Source organism: Pseudorca crassidens, chromosome 2 (assembly GCF_039906515.1).
Source record: "Pseudorca crassidens isolate mPseCra1 chromosome 2, mPseCra1.hap1, whole genome shotgun sequence".
Classification (NCBI taxonomy): Eukaryota; Metazoa; Chordata; class Mammalia; order Artiodactyla; family Delphinidae; genus Pseudorca; species Pseudorca crassidens.
In genome coordinates, this window is record NC_090297.1 from 153,374,865 (window position 1) to 153,396,803 (window position 21,939).

The 21,939-nt window shown below is 54.1% G+C and overlaps 1 long non-coding RNA gene across 3 annotated transcripts; it reads left to right on the forward strand.

The window, feature by feature from the left end:
- The first annotated feature begins 6,529 nt into the window (after positions 1 to 6,529).
- On the forward strand, positions 6,530 to 12,342 carry LOC137219991 (uncharacterized). Of its 3 annotated transcripts, XR_010941384.1 has the most exons (7): positions 6,530 to 6,652; positions 9,077 to 9,199; positions 9,365 to 9,475; positions 9,636 to 9,767; positions 10,207 to 10,340; positions 10,814 to 10,944; positions 11,378 to 12,342. It is a non-coding gene; the product is annotated as an uncharacterized lncRNA (long non-coding RNA). The 3 variants fall into 3 exon arrangements; XR_010941383.1 differs by having other exon boundaries at positions 9,365 to 9,767; XR_010941385.1 differs by lacking the exon at positions 6,530 to 6,652 and adding an exon at positions 7,862 to 8,040 and having other exon boundaries at positions 9,365 to 9,767.
- The last annotated feature ends 9,597 nt before the right edge of the window (positions 12,343 to 21,939 follow it).

Sequence of the window (21,939 nt, forward strand, 5' to 3'; positions counted from 1 at the left end):
CTCGCTGCACAGGTAGCCGTGGGACTGGGCGTCGTAGCTTCCTGCGGGGCGGCCGGAGGTCCCGCAGGCGGGTGGGTCCCTGGCACAGACGCGCGGAGCGGCTCCCGCCCGGCCCCCCTGAGAACCGTCGCCGTTCCGTAAGGCGGGGCGCCTGCTTCAGAATGTAAATCACGTGTCCGCTCTATGGATACGCTGTTTAGTTTACCAGGCAAGACTTTCTTGGTGAAAGGAGCAGCGTTGGCTTGCATTCTCGAGCAGGCTTCTCATCTGGCTGTGCACTGGTACTCTCTCTCTGGGTGTATTAGTCCGCAGGGCAGGGCATCCCCTGGGCAGGGTGGAGCGTGATCTCTGCGGCCTCGTCCTGCAGCTCCTTCCCTTCATTCTCAATCATCCTGCCCACGGTGGCCTCCTCTCAGGCCTGCATACTTACAACGGCGCATTGCCCGTGCTGCCCCTCTGCAGGAAGTGTCCCTCTGTTTAGTTTGCAGCTGACTGATGCCGCCTCACCCTTCTCATCTCTTCTCAGGTGTCACTTGGTCAAGAAAGCGTCCCCTTACCTACTCAACTCATCACGTCCCCCTACCGTAGCTCACGTGACACCACGCACCTCTCGCTTATGGCCGTCGTCGCCTTTCGCATCCAGTTTCAGGTAGGTAAGTGTACCCCGTGGTCCGTGAGGAAGAAGAGATCACGCCTGTTTTGCTTACTCTTGATTCCCAGCGACTAGCCCGGTTACTGATAACCTCTGTTAGAGGGAGAAAGGAATGCACCCAATCCCTGGTGAAGCCCTGACCGTTTTCCTTTCTAGTGTCCCTCGTACTCCTCCCTGCCATCTGTGTCGCCCTTACTCCGCGTCTACCGTTTATGAGTTTACACCTGGGTTACGGTGACTGCTTCGGAGAATCGCATGCCTTTCTACCTCCCTCGCTGCGACCTCTCCTACGCCTCCCAGGGCTCTTGGGTTATGCCCTTGCCCTCTTCCGAGCCGTCCGTGGCACCCGCTGTCAACCCCATACGGCCAAGCTCCTAAGACTGACACTCAAGGCCCTCCGTAATTTGGCTTCAGTTTCACTTTCTAGACGTTTCAAGGAAGAATGGGGTCTAAATATCTGTGCACTTCTGCTCCGTTTCATATCTACCCACGAGGTTAATTTTTTTGTTTCTTCCACTCCACCTATTTTGCACCTCCTTCTCTGGGAAGACTTCACTGAGAATCCAAGCGATTTGTGGATCCCTTCTCTCCCCTGAAGCTGTAAACAGTTTAACAAGACATGTGCGGAACTGCCGTAAGGTAATCTACATCTTGTCTCCCTCTCTGGTATCTAACCTCCCTGTGAATGGGGGTACGTCTCCGTGTTCTGTGCGGTTTTCAGCACGGTACTCTCTACACGTAGTGGATATTTGCTTTGGTAAGTGGACGAATAAGTGAATGAGTCACCAAGATAAGGGTATTGTCTCATTCTTTCTCGCGTTTTCCACTTTCAAGTTTCTTTAGTTAGTTTCCTCAGACAAAAGGTTTCTTTGTAGCTACACAGTGGCCAGGTCCACAGAATGTTGCAGATAGCTGCTGAAAACATCCCTCCTCCACTTGAGAATGGCTTGCTCTCCCTCTCAAGCGGAGAGAGCTGGGATTCGATATTTAATTAAGTGCCTCTGTCCACTTGGCATTTAGAGGCACTAGGGGGCGTTAGTGCTCTACACCCGGTGAAATGCCTGTTTCGTTTGTGATTTTCCTTTGTGAAAAACAACTATCCACAGAGTGTTTTGTGCCAATTTTCCATCCTTTTAGATTGTCGGAGAGCATTTTACCTACGTAGAAACAGAAAACGAATAGAAAGAGCGTTGCTTTGCGTTTAATAAAAGCTTAGGGCGGTCTCGGTGGTACGTTAGTGAAGTTATCTGGGGACACCTTAGCCACGTACATTGTGTTGGAGAGGCACCGAGAATTCAGGAGTTCTCAAAGTTCGAGGACACAGTTGCCTTACACGTAGGCTCGGTGGCAGCCGTGGACATGGCAGTGATTTGGAGAATGTTGTATTAGTCGGCTCTTGCTGTGATAATGCTTTGCAACAAACCTCCCCAAAACTCACTTACGTAAAGAAGAATCTAGTTTTCTCGGACCTGTGGGCTAGCTGCAGCGGCTCTCTTGTAGACCTCTCGATGGCGGGTGTTGGTCCATGCCGTGGGTCAGTTTGAGGTCTGTCCCGCACACCTTACCGTGGAGCCCAACTGTGAGGCTGCAGGTCCCCGTCTTCTCGCAGAGTTCACTGGAAGGTAAGAGGTGAGCCCAACCACACAAGGCCACGTAAGGCCTCTGGGACTCATTGAAGGCCATCGTGTCTTCCCTTGGCCTCCTGGGAACCCCCTGGCCCCAGGATGCAGCTTCCGTAGCCCAGGGCAACCGACGGAGGGGGGCGGGCGGGGCTGCAGGAGGGTGGAACGCCGAGGTCGCAGAGGGTGTGGGTGTGGCCACCTCTGCTGTGACTGAACCAAGGGCAGGGGGGCAGGGGGTCCAGGGCAGGGCCCTCAGAGCCCGGTAGGCCCAGGGGGGCGGCGCAAGCACCTAGGCCCAGGCCGAAGAGCGCCTTCTTGGTCTGCCGCGGCAGGCCGGCCTCTCGCCTTGCCACTCAGGCCGCCCTCCCACTTGAAGTGTGTGTGGCACGCGTCCGCGGAGTACACCTCGCTGCACAGGTAGCCGTGGGACTGGGCGTCGTAGCTTCCTGCGGGGCGGCCGGAGGTCCCGCAGGCGGGTGGGTCCCTGGCACAGACGCGCGGAGCGGCTCCCGCCCGGCCCCCCTGAGAACCGTCGCCGTTCCGTAAGGCGGGGCGCCTGCTTCAGAATGTAAATCACGTGTCCGCTCTATGGATACGCTGTTTAGTTTACCAGGCAAGACTTTCTTGGTGAAAGAAGCAGCGTTGGCTTGCATTCTCGAGCAGGCTTCTCATCTGGCTGTGCACTGGTACGCTCTCTCTGGGTGTGCTAGTCCGCAGGGCAGGGCATCCCCTGGGCAGGGTGGAGCGTGATCTCTGCGGCCTCGTCCTGCAGCTCCTTCCTTTCATTCTCAATCATCCTGCCCACGGTGGCCTCCTCTCAGGCCTGCATACTTACAACGGCGCATTGCCCGTGCTGCCCCTCTGCAGGAAGTGTCCCTCTGTTTAGTTTGCAGCTGACTGATGCCGCCTCACCCTTCTCATCTCTTCTCAGGTGTCACTTGGTCAAGAAAGCGTCCCCTTACCTACTCAACTCATCACGTCCCCCTACCGTAGCTCACGTGACACCACGCACCTCTCGCTTATGGCCGTCGTCGCCTTTCACATCCAGTTTCAGGTAGGTAAGTTTACCCCGTGGTCCGTGAGGAAGAAGAGATCACGCCTGTTTTGCTTACTCTTGATTCCCAGCGACTAGCCCGGTTACTGATAACCTCTGTTAGAGGAGAGAAAGGAATGCACCCAATCCCTGGTGAAGCCCTGACCGTTTTCCTTTCTAGTGTCCCTCGTACTCCTCCCTGCCATCTGTGTCGCCCTTGCTCCGCGTCTACCATTTATGAGTTTACACCTGGGTTACGGTGACTGCTTCGGAGAATCGCATGCCTTTCTACCTCCCTCGCTGCGACCTCTCCCACGCCTCCCAGGGCTCTTGGGTTATGCCCTTGCCCTCTTCCGAGCCGTCCGTGGCACCCGCTGTCATCCCCATACGGCCAAGCTCCTAAGACTGACACTCAAGGCCCTCCGTAATCTGGCTTCAGTTTCACTTTCTAGACGTTTCAAGGAAGAACGGGGTCTAAATATCTGTGCACCTCTGCTCCGTTTCATATCTACCCACGAGGTTGATTTTTTTGTTTCTTCCAGTCCACCTATTTTGCACCTCCTTCTCTGCGAAGCCTTCACTGAGAATCCAAGCGATTTGTGGATCCCTTCTCTCCCCTGAAGCTGTAAACAGTTTAACAAGACATGTGCGGAACTGCCGTAAGGTAATCTACATCTTGTCTCCCTCTCTGGTATCTAACCTCCCCGCGAGTGGGGGTACGTCTCCGTGTTCTGTGCGGTTTTCAGCACAGTACTCTCTACACGTAGTGGATATTTGCTTTGGTAAGTGGACGAATAAGTGAATGAGTCACCAAGATAAGGGTATTGTCTTATTCTTTCTCGCTTTTTCCACTTTCAAGTTTCTTTAGTTAGTTTCTTCAGACAAAAGGTTTCTTTGTAGCTACACAGTGGCCAGGTCCACAGAATGTTGCAGATAGCTGCTGAAAACATCCCTCCTCCACTTGAGAATGGCTTGCTCTCCCTCTCAAGCGGAGAGAGCTGGGATTCGATATTTAATTAAGTGCCTCTGTTCACTTGGCATTTAGAGGCACTAGGGGGCGTTAGTGCTCTACACCCGGTGAAATGCCTGTTTCGTTTGTGATTTTCCTTTGTGAAAAACAACTATCCACAGAGTGTTTTGTGCCAATTTTCCATCCTTTTAGATTGTCGGAAAGCATTTTACCTACGTAGAAACAGAAAACGAATAGAAAGAGCGTTGCTTTGCGTTTAATAAAAGCTTAGGGCGGTCTCGGTGGTACGTTAGTGAAGTTATCTGGGGACACCTTAGCCACGTACATTGTGTTGGAGAGGCACCGAGAATTCAGGAGTTCTCAAAGTTCGAGGACACAGTTGCCTTACACGTAGGCTCGGTGGCAGCCGTGGACATGGCAGTGATTTGGAGAAATGTTGTATTAGTCGGCTCTTGCTGTGATAATGCTTTGCAACAAACCTCCCCAAAACTCACTTACGTAAAGAAGAATCTAGTTTTCTCGGACCTGTGGGCTAGCTGCAGCGGCTGTCTTGTAGACCTCTCGATGGCGGGTGTTGCTCCATGCCGTGGGTCAGTTTGAGGTCTGTCCCGCACACCTTACCGTGGAGCCCAACTGTGAGGCTGCAGGTCCCCGTCTTCTCGCAGAGTTCACTGGAAGGTAAGAGGTGAGCCCAACCACACAAGGCCACGTAAGGCCTCTGGGACTCATTGAAGGCCATCGTGTCTTCCCTTGGCCTCCTGGGAACCCCCTGGCCCCAGGATGCAGCTTCCGTAGCCCAGGGCAACCGGCGGAGGGGGGCGGGCGGGGCTGCAGGAGGGTGGAACGCCGAGGTCACAGAGGGTGTGGGTGTGGCCACCTCTGCTGTGACTGAACCAAGGGCAGGGGGGCAGGGGGTCCAGGGCAGGGCCCTCAGAGCCCGGTAGGCCCAGGGGGGCGGCGCAAGCACCTAGGCCCAGGCCGAAGAGCGCCTTCTTGGTCTGCCACGGCAGGCCGGCCTCTCGCCTTGCCACTCAGGCCGCCCTCCCACTTGAAGTGTGTGTGGCACGCGTCCGCGGAGTACACCTCGCTGCACAGGTAGCCGTGGGACTGGGCGTCGTAGCTTCCTGCGGGGCGGCCGGAGGTCCCGCAGGCGGGTGGGTCCCTGGCACAGATGCGCGGAGCGGCTCCCGCCCGGCCCCCCTGAGAACCGTCGCCGTTCCGTAAGGCGGGGCGCCTGCTTCAGAATGTAAATCACGTGTCCGCTCTATGGATACGCTGTTTAGTTTACCAGGCAAGACTTTCTTGGTGAAAGAAGCAGCGTTGGCTTGCATTCTCGAGCAGGCTTCTCATCTGGCTGTGCACTGGTACGCTCTCTCTGGGTGTGCTAGTCCGCAGGGCAGGGCATCCCCTGGGCAGGGTGGAGCGTGATCTCTGCGGCCTCGTCCTGCAGCTCCTTCCTTTCATTCTCAATCATCCTGCCCACGGTGGCCTCCTCTCAGGCCTGCATACTTACAACGGCGCATTGCCCGTGCTGCCCCTCTGCAGGAAGTGTCCCTCTGTTTAGTTTGCAGCTGACTGATGCTGCCTCACCCTTCTCATCTCTTCTCAGGTGTCACTTGGTCAAGAAAGCGTCCCCTTACCTACTCAACTCATCACGTCCCCCTACCGTAGCTCACGTGACACCACGCACCTCTCGCTTATGGCCGTCGTCGCCTTTCACATCCAGTTTCAGGTAGGTAAGTTTACCCCGTGGTCCGTGAGGAAGAAGAGATCACGCCTGTTTTGCTTACTCTTGATTCCCAGCGACTAGCCTGGTTACTGATAACCTCTGTTAGAGGAGAGAAAGGAATGCACCCAATCCCTGGTGAAGCCCTGACCGTTTTCCTTTCTAGTGTCCCTCGTACTCCTCCCTGCCATCTGTGTCGCCCTTACTCCGCGTCTACCGTTTATGAGTTTACACCTGGGTTACGGTGACTGCTTCGGAGAATCGCATGCCTTTCTACCTCCCTCGCTGCGACCTCTCCCACGCCTCCCAGGGCTCTTGGGTTATGCCCTTGCCCTCTTCCGAGCCGTCCGTGGCACCCGCTGTCATCCCCATACGGCCAAGCTCCTAAGACTGACACTCAAGGCCCTCCGTAATCTGGCTTCAGTTTCACTTTCTAGACGTTTCAAGGAAGAGCGGGGTCTAAATATCTGTGCACCTCTGCTCCGTTTCATATCTACCCACGAGGTTAATTTTTTTGTTTCTTCCAGTCCATCTATTTTGCACCTCCTTCTCTGCGAAGACTTCACTGAGAATCCAAGCGATTTGTGGATCCCTTCTCTCCCCTGAAGCTGTAAACAGTTTAACAAGACATATGCGGAACTGCCGTAAGGTAATCTACATCTTATCTTCCTCTCTGGTATCTAACCTCCCTGAGAATGGGGGTACATCTCTGTGTTCTGTGCAGTTTTCAGCACAGTACTCTACACGTAGTGAATATTTGGTAAATGAACGAATAAGTGAATGAGCCACCAAGATAAGGGTATTGTCTCATTCTTTCTCTCTTTTTCCACTTTCAAGTTTCTTTAGTTAGTTTCCTCAGACAAAAGGTTTCTTTGCAGCTACACAGTGGCCAGGTCCACAGAATGTTGCAGATAGCTGCTGAAAACATCCCTCCTCCACTTGAGAATGGCTTGCTCTCCCTCTCAAGCGGAGAGAGCTGGGATTCGATATTTAATTAAGTGCCTCTGTTCACTTGGCATTTAGAGGCACTAGGGGGCGTTAGTGCTCTACAGCCGGTGAAATGCCTGTTTCGTTTGTGATTTTCCTTTGTGGAAAACAACTATCCACAGAGTGTTTTGTGCCAATTTTCCATCCTTTTAGATTGATGAAAATAATTTTAACTACGTAGAAACAGAAAACGAATAGAAAGAACTTTGCATTACATTTAATAAAAGCTTAGGGGGATCTTTGTGGTACATTAGTGAAGTTATCTGGGGAAACCTTAGCTACGTACATTGTGTTGGAGAGGCACCGAGAATTCAAGAATTCTCAAAGTTCGAGGACACAGTTGCCTTACATGTAGGCATGGTGGCAGCCATGGACATAGCAGTGATTTGGAGAATGTTGTATTAGTCAGCTCTTGCTGTGGTAATGCTTTGGAACAAATCTCCCCAAAACTCAGTTACATAAATAAGAATTTATTTTTCTTGGACCTGTGGGCTAGCTGCAGCGGCTCTCTTGTAGACCTCTCGATGGCTGGTATTGCTCCATGTTGTGGGTCAGTTTGAGGTCTGTCCCACACATCATACTGTGGAGCCCAATTGTGAGGCTGCAGGTCCCTGTCTTCTCACAAAGTTCACTGAAACATAACAGTAGAGCCCAACCACACAAGCCCACTTAAGGCCTCTGCAACTCATTTAAGGCCATGGTGTCTTCCCTTGGCATCCTGGGAACCCCCTGGCCTCAGGATGCAGCTTCTGTAGTCCATGGCAACCGGTGGAGAGGGGGCGGGGCTGCAGGAGGGTGGAACGCGGAGGTCACAGAGGGTGTGGGTGTGGCCACCTCTGCTGTGACTGAACCAAGGGCAGGGGGGCAGGGGGTCCAGGCAGGGCCCTCAGAGCCCGGTATGCCCAGGGGGGCGGCACAAGCATCTAGGCCCAGACCAAAGAGCACCTTCTTGGTCTTCGCGGCAGGCCGGCCTCTCACCTTGCCACTCAGGCCACCCTCCTACTTGAAGTGTGTGTGGAACGCGTCCGCGGAGTACACCTCGCTGCACAGGTAGCCATAGGACTGGGCGTTGTAGCTTCCTGCGAGGCGGCCGAAGGTCGCAGGCGGGTGGGTCCCTGGGATACACGCGGAGAGGCTCCTGACCGGCCCCCTGAGAACCGTCGCCGTTCCGTAAGATGGGGAGCTTGCTTCAGAATGTAAATCATATGTCCACTAGATATGCTGTTTAGTTTACCAGGCAAGACTTTCTTGGTGAAAGAAGCAGCATTGACTTGCATTCTAGAGCTCATCTTGCTGTGCACTGGCACTCTGGGTGTGCTAGTGTGCAGGGCAGGGCATCCCCTGGGCAGGATGGAGCATGATATCTGCAGCCTCGTCTTGCCCCTCCTTCCTTTCATTCTCAATCTTCCAGCCCACAGTGGCCTCCTTTCAGGCCTACATACTTACAACAGCACATTGCCCATGCTGCCCCTCTGCAGGAAATGTCCTTCTGTTTAGTTTGCAACTGATTGATGCCTCCTCATCCTTCTCATGTCTTCTCAGGTGTCACTTTGTCAAGAAGGTATCCCCTTACCTACTCAACTCATCACATCCCCCTACCATAGCTCACATAACACCATGTACCTCTCGCTTATAGCCTTCATCACATTTCACATCCAGTTTTAGATAGGTGTTTACCATATGGTCCGTGAGGAAGGGATCATGACTGTTTTGCTTACCCTTGGTTCCCAGCGACTAGCACAGTTACTGATAACCTGTGTTAAATGGAGAAATGAATGTATCCAATCAATGGTGAAGCCCTGACCGTTTTTCTTTCTAGTGTCTCTCATACTCCACCCTTCCATCTGTGTTGCCATTACTCCAGGTCTACCATTTATTATTTTACACCTGGATTACGATGATTGCTTCGGAGAATAGCATGTCTTTCTATCTTCCACCCTACAACCTCTCTTACACGTCCCAAGGCTCTTGGGTTTTGCCATTGCCCGCTTCCAATCCGTCCGTGGCATCATCGGCTGTCAGCAGACTTGCATGCAATGTTCCTTTCTTTTCTCTTTTTTTCCTTATGTCACTGGGCCATGGAAAGGCGTGAAGCACTGACACTCGCTGCCACGTGGATGTGCCCTGCGAACACGATGCTGAGCGAGAGAAGTCAGACACAAAAGGACACACAGGATGTGACACCACTGATGAGAAACTTCAAGAACAGGTAGATCCACATAGTCAGTGGGTTCCTGGTTGTCAGGGGCTGGCGAGGGGACGGAGTGATAGCTAAGGGTGTGAGGTACATTTTGGGGTGACAGAAGTGATCCAAAGCACGGCAGTAAAGATGGCTGCACAGCTCAGTAAACTGTCCCCATGCTCCCCGTTGCAGCCTGTAATAGCATCGCTCTCCGGATGAAGGGCTGACTGCAGGAAGACTGAATGCGCAGTGAGTCCTGGACCCAGACCCTGAGCTGGTGCTGCCCACATGGGGAAGTCACTGGTACTTGCGGAGCCTCCACAGAGACCGGCAGCACCCCCAGGGCCTCACAGTTCATGGCGCACCCGGCCCAAGGGCCTTCCCGCTGGTTGTCATCACCGGCTGTCACCAGACTCGCATGCAATGTTCCATTCTTTTTTTTTATCTTTTCTCTGTCCCTCAGCACGCAAAGGGGTGATGCCCTGACACTTGCTGCCACGTGTATGCACCCTGAGGACATGATGCTCAGCGAGAGCCGTCAGAAACAAAAGGACATGCAGGGTCTGACTCCACTGAGGAGAAACGTACAGAGCAGGTAGATCCACAGAGTCAGAGAGTAAGTCCCTCGTTGTCAGGGGCTGCCGTGGGGGCGGAGTGATAGCTAAGGGCGTGAGGGACATTTTTGAGGTGACGTAAATGGTCCAAAACATGGCAGTAGTGATGGCTGCACAGCTTGGTAAACTGTCCCCCACACACCGGTGCAGCCTTTGAGAGCATCGCTCTCAGGAAGAAGGGCTGACCACACGAAGACTGAATGAGCAGTGGCTCCTGGGCCCAGACACTCAGCTGGCACCCCCCACGTGGGGAAGTCACTGGGGCTTTCTGAGCCTCCCTGGAGACTGGCAGCAGCCCCAGGACCTCACAGAGCACGGTGCGCCCATCCCCAGAGCCTCCCCTCTGTTTCTCATCACCGGCTGTCAACAGACTTGCATGCAATGTTCTTTTCTTTTATCTTCTCTGCTTTACGTCACTAGGCCATGCAAAGTGGTGAAGCCCTGACACTCGCTGCCACTTGGATGCACCCTGAGACTTCTACGCTATGGGAGAGAAGTCAGACACAGAAGGACACACAGGGTGTGACCCCACTGAGGAGAAACGTCCAGAACAGGTAGATCCACATAGGCAGAGAGTGGGTTCCTGGTTGTCAGGGGCTGGCGAGAGGATGCAGTGATTGGTAAGGGCCTGAGGGATATTTTGGGGGTGATGGAAATGATCCAAAGCACGGCTTTGGATCATGGAAATGATCCAAAGCACGGCAGTAGGGAGGGCTGCACAGCTCAGTAAACTGTCCCCATGCTTCCCGTTGTAGCCTGTGAGAACATCGCTCTCAGAACGAAGGGCTGACTGCAGGAAGACTGAACATGCAGTGGGTCCTGGGCCCAGACTCTCAGTTGATGGCTCCCCACTTGAGGTAGTGACTGGGAGTTGCTGAGCCTCCTCAGAGACTCGCAGCAGCCCCAGGGCCTCACAGGGCACGGCGCCCCCTGCCCCAGAGCCTTCCCTCTGGTTCTCATCACCAGCTGTCACCAGACTTACATGCAATGTTCCATTCTTTTCTTTTATCTTTTTTCTGTTCCTCAGCATGAAAAGGGTGAACCCCTGACACTCGCTGCCACCTGGATGCACCCTGAGGACACGATGGTCGGCGAGACAAGTCAGACACAGAAGGACACACAGGGTCTGACCACACTGAGGAGAAACGTCCAGAAAAGGTAGATCCACAGAGGCAGAAAGTAAGTCCCTGGTTGTCAGGGGCTGCCGAGGAGACGGATTAATAGCCAAGGGCGTGAGGGACATTTTCGGGGTGACGGAAATGGTCGAACAAATGGCAGTTGTGATGGCTTCACAGCTTAGTAAACTGTTGCCCGCGCTCCCGTGCGGCCTGTGAGAGCATCGCTCTCAGGACGAAGGGCTGGCCACAGGAAGACTGAACGAGCAGTGGGTCCCTGGCAAAGACGCCCATTTGGCGGCCCCCCACTTGGGGTAGTGACTGGGAGTTGGTGAGCCTCCAAGGAGACTGGCAGCAACCCCAGGGCCTCACAGGGCCCGGCGCCCCCGGTCACAGTGCCTTCCCTCGGGTTCTCATCACCAGTTGTCACCAGACTTGCGCGCAACGTTCCTCTCTTTTCTTTCTTCTTTTCTCAGTCCTTCTGCATGCAAAGAGGTGAACCCCTGACACTTGATGCCACGTGGATGCACCCTGAGGACACGATGGTCGGCGAGACAAGTCAGACACAGAAGGGCATATAGGGTCTCACCCCACTGAGGAGAAACGTCAAGAACAGCTAGATCCAGAGGGGAGGCTTTGGGGCCCATGATGCTGTTCACTGTGAGGACCTGGGGCTGCTGCCAGTCTCCGTGGAGGCTCTGGAAGCCCCAGTGACTTCCCCACGTACGGGGCGCCAGCTGAGCATCTGGGCACAGGACTCACTGTTCGTCCAGTCTTTCTGCGATCAAACCTTTGTTCACTTGGCATTTACAGACACCAAGGGCATTAGTGCTCTACACTCAGTGTAATGCCTGTTTTGTTTGTGATTTTCCTTTGTGGATAACAACTATCCACAAAATGTTTTGTTCCAATTTTCCATCCTTTTAGATTGATAAAAATCATTTTAACTACGTAGAAACAAAAAATGAATAGAAAGAACTTTGCATTACATTTAATAAAAGTTTAGGGAGATCTTTGTGGTACATTAGTGAAGTTATTTGGGGAAAGTTTAGCCATGTACATTGTGTTGGAGAGGCACCGAGAATTCAGGAGTTCTCAAAGTTTGAGGACACAATTGCCTTATATGTAGGCATGGTGGCAGCCATGTACATAGCAGTGATTTGGAGGATGTTCTATTAGTCAGCTCTTGCTGTGATAATGCTTTGGAACAAATCTCCCCAAAACTCAGTTACATAAATAAGAATTTATTTTTCTTGGACCTGTGGGCTAGCTGCAGCGGCTCTCTTTTAGACCTCTAAATGGCTGGTATTGCTCCATGTTTTGGGTCAGTTTGAGGTGTGTCGCACACATCTTACTGTGGAGCCCAACTGTGAGGATGCAGCTCCCAGGCCCTGTCTTCTCACAAAGTTCACTGAAACATAAGAGGTGAGCCCAACCACACAAGCCCACTTAAGGCCTCTGCGACTCATTTAAGGCCATCGTGTCTTCCCTTGGCATCCTCGGAACCCCCTGGCCTCAGGATGCAGCTTCTGTAGTTCATGGCAACCTGCGGAGAGGGGGCGGGGCTGCAGGAGGGTGGAACACTGACCTCACAGAGGGTGTGGGTGTGGCCACCTCTGCTGTGACTGAACCAAGTGCAGGGGAGCAGGGGGTCCAGGCAGGGCCCTCAGAGCCCGGCAGGCCCAGGGAGGTGGCACGAGCATCTCGGCCCAGGACAAAGAGCGCCTTCTTGGTCTGCACGGCAGGCCGGCCTCTCACCTTGCCACTGAGTCCGCCCTCCGACTTGAAGTGTGTGCGGAACGTGTCTGCGGAATACACCTCGCTGCACAGATAGCCATAGGAGTCGGCGCTTAGCTTCCTGCCAGGCAGCTGAAGGTCGCAGGCAGGTGGGTCCCTGGGACACACGCGGGGAGGCTCCTGACCGACCCCCTGAGAACTGTTGCCGTTCCGTAAGTTAAGGAGCTTGTTTCAGAATGTAAATGATATGTCCACTAGATATGCTGTTTAGTTTAACAGGCAATACTTTCTTGGTGAAAGAAGCAGCGTTGACTTGCATTCTAGAGCAGGCTTCTCTTCTGGCTGTGCACTGGCACTCTGGGTGCGCTAGTCCGCAGGGCAGGGCATCCCCTGGGCAGGGTGGAGCATGATTTCTGCAGCCTCGTCTTGCCCCTCCTTCCTTTCATTCTCAATCTTCCAGCCCACGGTGGCCTCCTCTCAGGCCTGCATACTTACAACGGCGCATTGCCCGTGCTGCCCCTCTGCAGGAAGTGTCCCTCTGTTTAGTTTGCAGCTGACTGATGCCGCCTCACCCTTCTCATCTCTTCTCAGGTGTCACTTGGTCAAGAAAGCGTCCCCTTACCTACTCAACTCATCACGTCCCCCTACCGTAGCTCACGTGACACCACGCACCTCTCGCTTATGGCCGTCGTCGCCTTTCGCATCCAGTTTCAGGTAGGTAAGTGTACCCCGTGGTCCGTGAGGAAGAAGAGATCACGCCTGTTTTGCTTACTCTTGATTCCCAGCGACTAGCCCGGTTACTGATAACCTCTGTTAGAGGGAGAAAGGAATGCACCCAATCCCTGGTGAAGCCCTGACCGTTTTCCTTTCTAGTGTCCCTCGTACTCCTCCCTGCCATCTGTGTCGCCCTTACTCCGCGTCTACCGTTTATGAGTTTACACCTGGGTTACGGTGACTGCTTCGGAGAATCGCATGCCTTTCTACCTCCCTCGCTGCGACCTCTCCTACGCCTCCCAGGGCTCTTGGGTTATGCCCTTGCCCTCTTCCGAGCCGTCCGTGGCACCCGCTGTCAACCCCATACGGCCAAGCTCCTAAGACTGACACTCAAGGCCCTCCGTAATTTGGCTTCAGTTTCACTTTCTAGACGTTTCAAGGAAGAATGGGGTCTAAATATCTGTGCACTTCTGCTCCGTTTCATATCTACCCACGAGGTTAATTTTTTTGTTTCTTCCACTCCACCTATTTTGCACCTCCTTCTCTGGGAAGACTTCACTGAGAATCCAAGCGATTTGTGGATCCCTTCTCTCCCCTGAAGCTGTAAACAGTTTAACAAGACATGTGCGGAACTGCCGTAAGGTAATCTACATCTTGTCTCCCTCTCTGGTATCTAACCTCCCCGCGAGTGGGGGTACGTCTCCGTGTTCTGTGCGGTTTTCAGCACAGTACTCTCTACACGTAGTGGATATTTGCTTTGGTAAGTGGACGAATAAGTGAATGAGTCACCAAGATAAGGGTATTGTCTTATTCTTTCTCGCTTTTTCCACTTTCAAGTTTCTTTAGTTAGTTTCTTCAGACAAAAGGTTTCTTTGTAGCTACACAGTGGCCAGGTCCACAGAATGTTGCAGATAGCTGCTGAAAACATCCCTCCTCCACTTGAGAATGGCTTGCTCTCCCTCTCAAGCGGAGAGAGCTGGGATTCGATATTTAATTAAGTGCCTCTGTTCACTTGGCATTTAGAGGCACTAGGGGGCGTTAGTGCTCTACACCCGGTGAAATGCCTGTTTCGTTTGTGATTTTCCTTTGTGAAAAACAACTATCCACAAAGTGTTTTGTGCCAATTTTCCATCCTTTTAGATTGTCGGAAAGCATTTTACCTACGTAGAAACAGAAAACGAATAGAAAGAGCGTTGCTTTGCGTTTAATAAAAGCTTAGGGCGGTCTCGGTGGTACGTTAGTGAAGTTATCTGGGGACACCTTAGCCACGTACATTGTGTTGGAGAGGCACCGAGAATTCAGGAGTTCTCAAAGTTCGAGGACACAGTTGCCTTACACGTAGGCTCGGTGGCAGCCGTGGACATGGCAGTGATTTGGAGAAATGTTGTATTAGTCGGCTCTTGCTGTGATAATGCTTTGCAACAAACCTCCCCAAAACTCACTTACGTAAAGAAGAATCTAGTTTTCTCGGACCTGTGGGCTAGCTGCAGCGGCTGTCTTGTAGACCTCTCGATGGCGGGTGTTGCTCCATGCCGTGGGTCAGTTTGAGGTCTGTCCCGCACACCTTACCGTGGAGCCCAACTGTGAGGCTGCAGGTCCCCGTCTTCTCGCAGAGTTCACTGGAAGGTAAGAGGTGAGCCCAACCACACAAGGCCACGTAAGGCCTCTGGGACTCATTGAAGGCCATCGTGTCTTCCCTTGGCCTCCTGGGAACCCCCTGGCCCCAGGATGCAGCTTCCGTAGCCCAGGGCAACCGGCGGAGGGGGGCGGGCGGGGCTGCAGGAGGGTGGAACGCCGAGGTCACAGAGGGTGTGGGTGTGGCCACCTCTGCTGTGACTGAACCAAGGGCAGGGGGGCAGGGGGTCCAGGGCAGGGCCCTCAGAGCCCGGTAGGCCCAGGGGGGCGGCGCAAGCACCTAGGCCCAGGCCGAAGAGCGCCTTCTTGGTCTGCCACGGCAGGCCGGCCTCTCGCCTTGCCACTCAGGCCGCCCTCCCACTTGAAGTGTGTGTGGCACGCGTCCGCGGAGTACACCTCGCTGCACAGGTAGCCGTGGGACTGGGCGTCGTAGCTTCCTGCGGGGCGGCCGGAGGTCCCGCAGGCGGGTGGGTCCCTGGCACAGACGCGCGGAGCGGCTCCCGCCCGGCCCCCCTGAGAACCGTCGCCGTTCCGTAAGGCGGGGCGCCTGCTTCAGAATGTAAATCACGTGTCCGCTCTATGGATACGCTGTTTAGTTTACCAGGCAAGACTTTCTTGGTGAAAGAAGCAGCGTTGGCTTGCATTCTCGAGCAGGCTTCTCATCTGGCTGTGCACTGGTACGCTCTCTCTGGGTGTGCTAGTCCGCAGGGCAGGGCATCCCCTGGGCAGGGTGGAGCGTGATCTCTGCGGCCTCGTCCTGCAGCTCCTTCCTTTCATTCTCAATCATCCTGCCCACGGTGGCCTCCTGTCAGGCCTGCATACTTACAACGGCGCATTGCCCGTGCTGCCCCTCTGCAGGAAGTGTCCCTCTGTTTAGTTTGCAGCTGACTGATGCCGCCTCACCCTTCTCATCTCTTCTCAGGTGTCACTTGGTCAAGAAAGCGTCCCCTTACCTACTCAACTCATCACGTCCCCCTACCGTAGCTCACGTGACACCACGCACCTCTCGCTTATGGCCGTCGTCGCCTTTCACATCCAGTTTCAGGTAGGTAAGTTTACCCCGTGGTCCGTGAGGAAGAAGAGATCACGCCTCTTTTGCTTACTCTTGATTCCCAGCGACTAGCCCGGTTACTGATAACCTCTGTTAGAGGAGAGAAAGGAATGCACCCAATCCCTGGTGAAGCCCTGACCGTTTTCCTTTCTAGTGTCCCTCGTACTCCTCCCTGCCATCTGTGTCGCCCTTACTCCGCGTCTACCGTTTATGAGTTTACACCTGGGTTACGGTGACTGCTTCGGAGAATCGCATGCCTTTCTACCTCCCTCGCTGCGACCTCTCCCACGCCTCCCAGGGCTCTTGGGTTATGCCCTTGCCCTCTTCCGAGCCGTCCGTGGCACCCGCTGTCATCCCCATACGGCCAAGCTCCTAAGACTGACACTCAAGGCCCTCCGTAATCTGGCTTCAGTTTCACTTTCTAGACGTTTCAAGGAAGAACGGGGTCTAAATATCTGTGCACCTCTGCTCCGTTTCATATCTACCCACGAGGTTGATTTTTTTGTTTCTTCCAGTCCACCTATTTTGCACCTCCTTCTCTGCGAAGCCTTCACTGAGAATCCAAGCGATTTGTGGATCCCTTCTCTCCCCTGAAGCTGTAAACAGTTTACAAGACATGTGCGGAACTGCCGTAAGGTAATCTACATCTTATCTCCCTCTCTGGTATCTAACCTCCCCGCGAGTGGGGGTACGTCTCCGTGTTCTGTGCGGTTTTCAGCACAGTACTCTCTACACGTAGTGGATATTTGCTTTGGTAAGTGGACGAATAAGTGAATGAGTCACCAAGATAAGGGTATTGTCTTATTCTTTCTCGCTTTTTCCACTTTCAAGTTTCTTTAGTTAGTTTCTTCAGACAAAAGGTTTCTTTGTAGCTACACAGTGGCCAGGTCCACAGAATGTTGCAGATAGCTGCTGAAAACATCCCTCCTCCACTTGAGAATGGCTTGCTCTCCCTCTCAAGCGGAGAGAGCTGGGATTCGATATTTAATTAAGTGCCTCTGTTCACTTGGCATTTAGAGGCACTAGGGGGCGTTAGTGCTCTACACCCGGTGAAATGCCTGTTTCGTTTGTGATTTTCCTTTGTGAAAAACAACTATCCACAAAGTGTTTTGTGCCAATTTTCCATCCTTTTAGATTGTCGGAAAGCATTTTACCTACGTAGAAACAGAAAACGAATAGAAAGAGCGTTGCTTTGCGTTTAATAAAAGCTTAGGGCGGTCTCGGTGGTACGTTAGTGAAGTTATCTGGGGACACCTTAGCCACGTACATTGTGTTGGAGAGGCACCGAGAATTCAGGAGTTCTCAAAGTTCGAGGACACAGTTGCCTTACACGTAGGCTCGGTGGCAGCCGTGGACATGGCAGTGATTTGGAGAAATGTTGTATTAGTCGGCTCTTGCTGTGATAATGCTTTGCAACAAACCTCCCCAAAACTCACTTACGTAAAGAAGAATCTAGTTTTCTCGGACCTGTGGGCTAGCTGCAGCGGCTGTCTTGTAGACCTCTCGATGGCGGGTGTTGCTCCATGCCGTGGGTCAGTTTGAGGTCTGTCCCGCACACCTTACCGTGGAGCCCAACTGTGAGGCTGCAGGTCCCCGTCTTCTCGCAGAGTTCACTGGAAGGTAAGAGGTGAGCCCAACCACACAAGGCCACGTAAGGCCTCTGGGACTCATTGAAGGCCATCGTGTCTTCCCTTGGCCTCCTGGGAACCCCCTGGCCCCAGGATGCAGCTTCCGTAGCCCAGGGCAACCGGCGGAGGGGGGCGGGCGGGGCTGCAGGAGGGTGGAACGCCGAGGTCACAGAGGGTGTGGGTGTGGCCACCTCTGCTGTGACTGAACCAAGGGCAGGGGGGCAGGGGGTCCAGGGCAGGGCCCTCAGAGCCCGGTAGGCCCAGGGGGGCGGCGCAAGCACCTAGGCCCAGGCCGAAGAGCGCCTTCTTGGTCTGCGCGGCAGGCCGGCCTCTCGCCTTGCCACTCAGGCCGCCCTCCCACTTGAAGTGTGTGTGGCACGCGTCCGCGGAGTACACCTCGCTGCACAGGTAGCCGTGGGACTGGGCGTCGTAGCTTCCTGCGGGGCGGCCGGAGGTCCCGCAGGCGGGTGGGTCCCTGGCACAGACGCGCGGAGCGGCTCCCGCCCGGCCCCCCTGAGAACCGTCGCCGTTCCGTAAGGCGGGGCGCCTGCTTCAGAATGTAAATCACGTGTCCGCTCTATGGATACGCTGTTTAGTTTACCAGGCAAGACTTTCTTGGTGAAAGAAGCAGCGTTGGCTTGCATTCTCGAGCAGGCTTCTCATCTGGCTGTGCACTGGTACGCTCTCTCTGGGTGTGCTAGTCCGCAGGGCAGGGCATCCCCTGGGCAGGGTGGAGCGTGATCTCTGCGGCCTCGTCCTGCAGCTCCTTCCTTTCATTCTCAATCATCCTGCCCACGGTGGCCTCCTGTCAGGCCTGCATACTTACAACGGCGCATTGCCCGTGCTGCCCCTCTGCAGGAAGTGTCCCTCTGTTTAGTTTGCAGCTGACTGATGCCGCCTCACCCTTCTCATCTCTTCTCAGGTGTCACTTGGTCAAGAAAGCGTCCCCTTACCTACTCAACTCATCACGTCCCCCTACCGTAGCTCACGTGACACCACGCACCTCTCGCTTATGGCCGTCGTCGCCTTTCACATCCAGTTTCAGGTAGGTAAGTTTACCCCGTGGTCCGTGAGGAAGAAGAGATCACGCCTCTTTTGCTTACTCTTGATTCCCAGCGACTAGCCCGGTTACTGATAACCTCTGTTAGAGGAGAGAAAGGAATGCACCCAATCCCTGGTGAAGCCCTGACCGTTTTCCTTTCTAGTGTCCCTCGTACTCCTCCCTGCCATCTGTGTCGCCCTTTCTCCGCGTCTACCGTTTATGAGTTTACACCTGGGTTACGGTGACTGCTTCGGAGAATCGCATGCCTTTCTACCTCCCTCGCTGCGACCTCTCCTACGCCTCCCAGGGCTCTTGGGTTATGCCCTTGCCCTCTTCCGAGCCGTCCGTGGCACCCGCTGTCAACCCCATACGGCCAAGCTCCTAAGACTGACACTCAAGGCCCTCCGTAATTTGGCTTCAGTTTCACTTTCTAGACGTTTCAAGGAAGAACGGGGTCTAAATATCTGTGCACCTCTGCTCCGTTTCATATCTACCCACGAGGTTAATTTTTTTGTTTCTTCCAGTCCACCTATTTTGCACCTCCTTCTCTGGGAAGACTTCACTGAGAATCCAAGCGATTTGTGGATCCCTTCTCTCCCCTGAAGCTGTAAACAGTTTAACAAGACATGTGCGGAACTGCCGTAAGGTAATCTACATCTTGTCTCCCTCTCTGGTATCTAACCTCCCTGCGAATGGGGGTACGTCTCCGTGTTCTGTGCGGTTTTCAGCACGGTACTCTCTACACGTAGTGGATATTTGCTTTGGTAAGTGGACGAATAAGTGAATGAGTCACCAAGATAAGGGTATTGTCTCATTCTTTCTCGCGTTTTCCACTTTCAAGTTTCTTTAGTTAGTTTCCTCAGACAAAAGGTTTCTTTGTAGCTACACAGTGGCCAGGTCCACAGAATGTTGCAGATAGCTGCTGAAAACATCCCTCCTCCACTTGAGAATGGCTTGCTCTCCCTCTCAAGCGGAGAGAGCTGGGATTCGATATTTAATTAAGTGCCTCTGTTCACTTGGCATTTAGAGGCACTAGGGGGCGTTAGTGCTCTACAGCCGGTGAAATGCCTGTTTCGTTTGTGATTTTCCTTTGTGAAAAACAACTATCCACAGAGTGTTTTGTGCCAATTTTCCATCCTTTTAGATTGTCGGAGAGCATTTTACCTACGTAGAAACAGAAAACGAATAGAAAGAGCGTTGCTTTGCGTTTAATAAAAGCTTAGGGCGGTCTCGGTGGTACGTTAGTGAAGTTATCTGGGGACACCTTAGCCACGTACATTGTGTTGGAGAGGCACCGAGAATTCAGGAGTTCTCAAAGTTCGAGGACACAGTTGCCTTACACGTAGGCTCGGTGGCAGCCGTGGACATGGCAGTGATTTGGAGAATGTTGTATTAGTCGGCTCTTGCTGTGATAATGCTTTGCAACAAATCTCCCCAAAACTCACTTACGTAAAGAAGAATCTAGTTTTCTGGGACCTGTGGGCTAGCTGCAGCGGCTCTCTTGTAGACCTCTCGATGGCGGGTGTTGCTCCATGCCGTGGGTCAGTTTGAGGTCTGTCCCGCACACCTTACCGTGGAGCCCAACTGTGAGGCTGCAGGTCCCCGTCTTCTCGCAGAGTTCACTGGAAGGTAAGAGGTGAGCCCAACCACACAAGGCCACGTAAGGCCTCTGCGACTCATTGAAGGCCATCGTGTCTTCCCTTGGCCTCCTGGGAACCCCCTGGCCCCAGGATGCAGCTTCCGTAGCCCAGGGCAACCGGCGGAGGGGGGCGGGCGGGGCTGCAGGAGGGTGGAACGCTGAGGTCACAGAGGGTGTGGGTGTGGCCACCTCTGCTGTGACTGAACCAAGGGCAGGGGGGCAGGGGGTCCAGGGCAGGGCCCTCAGAGCCCGGTAGGCCCAGGGGGGCGGCGCAAGCACCTAGGCCCAGGCCGAAGAGCGCCTTCTTGGTCTGCGCGGCAGGCCGGCCTCTCGCCTTGCCACTCAGGCCGCCCTCCCACTTGAAGTGTGTGTGGCACGCGTCCGCGGAGTACACCTCGCTGCACAGGTAGCCGTGGGACTGGGCGTCGTAGCTTCCTGCGGGGCGGCCGGAGGTCCCGCAGGCGGGTGGGTCCCTGGCACAGACGCGCGGAGCGGCTCCCGCCCGGCCCCCCTGAGAACCGTCGCCGTTCCGTAAGGCGGGGCGCCTGCTTCAGAATGTAAATCACGTGTCCGCTCTATGGATACGCTGTTTAGTTTACCAGGCAAGACTTTCTTGGTGAAAGAAGCAGCGTTGGCTTGCATTCTCGAGCAGGCTTCTCATCTGGCTGTGCACTGGTACGCTCTCTCTGGGTGTGCTAGTCCGCAGGGCAGGGCATCCCCTGGGCAGGGTGGAGCGTGATCTCTGCGGCCTCGTCCTGCAGCTCCTTCCTTTCATTCTCAATCATCCTGCCCACGGTGGCCTCCTCTCAGGCCTGCATACTTACAACGGCGCATTGCCCGTGCTGCCCCTCTGCAGGAAGTGTCCCTCTGTTTAGTTTGCAGCTGACTGATGCTGCCTCACCCTTCTCATCTCTTCTCAGGTGTCACTTGGTCAAGAAAGCGTCCCCTTACCTACTCAACTCATCACGTCCCCCTACCGTAGCTCACGTGACACCACGCACCTCTCGCTTATGGCCGTCGTCGCCTTTCACATCCAGTTTCAGGTAGGTAAGTTTACCCCGTGGTCCGTGAGGAAGAAGAGATCACGCCTGTTTTGCTTACTCTTGATTCCCAGCGACTAGCCTGGTTACTGATAACCTCTGTTAGAGGAGAGAAAGGAATGCACCCAATCCCTGGTGAAGCCCTGACCGTTTTCCTTTCTAGTGTCCCTCGTACTCCTCCCTGCCATCTGTGTCGCCCTTACTCCGCGTCTACCGTTTATGAGTTTACACCTGGGTTACGGTGACTGCTTCGGAGAATCGCATGCCTTTCTACCTCCCTCGCTGCGACCTCTCCCACGCCTCCCAGGGCTCTTGGGTTATGCCCTTGCCCTCTTCCGAGCCGTCCGTGGCACCCGCTGTCATCCCCATACGGCCAAGCTCCTAAGACTGACACTCAAGGCCCTCCGTAATCTGGCTTCAGTTTCACTTTCTAGACGTTTCAAGGAAGAGCGGGGTCTAAATATCTGTGCACCTCTGCTCCGTTTCATATCTACCCACGAGGTTAATTTTTTTGTTTCTTCCAGTCCATCTATTTTGCACCTCCTTCTCTTC